The 1,503-nt window shown below is 41.3% G+C and overlaps 1 protein-coding gene and 2 long non-coding RNA genes across 4 annotated transcripts in view; 1 reads left to right on the forward strand and 2 right to left on the reverse strand.

The window, feature by feature from the left end:
• Positions 1-1,503, reverse strand: part of LOC116687006 (uncharacterized) — a 22,221-nt gene that overhangs the window by 10,968 nt on the left and 9,750 nt on the right. The window lies entirely within an intron of this gene.
• pld3 (phospholipase D family member 3) overlaps positions 1-1,503 on the reverse strand; it is a 12,602-nt gene that overhangs the window by 9,916 nt on the left and 1,183 nt on the right. The gene's annotated exons all lie outside the window — the stretch shown is intronic.
• The window catches only part of LOC116687005 (uncharacterized), a 15,134-nt gene that overhangs the window by 7,461 nt on the left and 6,170 nt on the right, over positions 1-1,503 (forward strand). The window lies entirely within an intron of this gene.

A 1,503-nucleotide genomic window follows, 5' to 3' on the forward strand; every position in this document is an offset into this window, starting at 1 on the left:
GAGAGAGAGAGAGAGAGAGAGAATAACCTGCACAGCTCATCTCTGGCACAAAGACACACACACTCCAGCTGCTGACAAGCTGGGGCTGCTGGGAACCACCAAAAACATTCCACATCAAAAAACTGTTGACTGTAATCCGAGGTCTCGTGATTTATAATGTTTCCTTGCTTAATAGAGGAAGCATGGACGTCTGAATGCTGACCGCGGCAGTGTGACTCAGTGAAGCCTCTGATTGGGCGTCTGTCTCCCCACAAAAACAAAATGTATTACTAGGGTTGTCACAGTACCAGAACTTTAATTGTTTTCTTATTGAGCTTTTTATATTATTCCTTAGCTTCCCAGTAGTGTTCCTTATTTAAATCCAAACATTCACATCTTGCATGGCCTCAGCTTGGAGAAGCAGATAGGAGGCTAAGCAATGCGCTGCTGGGGATTCCACGTTGGGATTAGATCTGAAAGTCACAATAACACAAAACAACTAACTGGCCGAGGCAGCGGTAAAACTACTGATTTTATCACAGGAGTCTGGTGGCTTTGAATAGAGCACCGGGGATACCAGCAAAGCGTATTTAAGCCACCTAAAAAAAAAAGGTACGCTATATTTAGAATATTTTTACAGCCCTTTCCTTTCCGGGGAGGCGGGGGGGAACTGAAGTCGTTATATTGCTCTCTTCAAATCCACCAGACGGTAACTTGTTTGACTTCTGTGCCATTATTTCCAGACTTAGCACAGCTAACGTTGACCCAGCTAGTGCTAGCGTTTACATTATTCATAACCTTATTGATTTGAAACCCAAAGAAAAAAAAAAAGATAGACGAGGCTTTTAAACTTCAAATTCAAATGGCAAAAAAGATGCTCAATGCACACAAAATAGGATAATAAAAACCTGTGCATGGTGCTGGTATGGAATAAAAGCCCAGCTGGTGGGTGCGTTGCTGGGGAGGAGGCCGTAACAGCCACAGGTTAAGGACCAGTTTGCTTTATTTCCTGATGTTTCATCTGTGCAGCCTTGGGAGGAAAATCGGACTGTTTTATAGCTTCGGTAGCTCCGATACTATCAAATGTATGATTAACAAGATTGTATTGTTTTAAACAAGTGGTATCAAAAAAGTATGGAAGTAGGCTATCGATACTTTTGCCAACCTTAGTCTTTACAGCTGCTGGTATAGGAACATACAACACATGTCAAAATAACTGATGAATGAAAGCATTGAGTTTGGACATCTTTGAGCATATGGCGGAAACAAGATTTTTAACATGTACAAAATATTTTGTCTTGTGACTGTTTTTTTTTTTTTTAAACAAGGCGAAACGTTTCCTGCCCGGGCCATACCAAAATATGTATGCTGCTGTGTTGGTTTAAGTTTGAGAGTTGATGAACAGGTCCCACAGGTAACATAAGATGACGAATAAAAAGACAGACAACTGTTAAGATTTTATCTGTGTGATATTAGAAAGTAAACTATAGGTCTGTAGCTTTTGAGGGGAGAGGGGGGGGGGGG

This window comes from Etheostoma spectabile, chromosome 3, assembly GCF_008692095.1.
Source record: "Etheostoma spectabile isolate EspeVRDwgs_2016 chromosome 3, UIUC_Espe_1.0, whole genome shotgun sequence".
NCBI classification, from domain to species: Eukaryota; Metazoa; Chordata; class Actinopteri; order Perciformes; family Percidae; genus Etheostoma; species Etheostoma spectabile.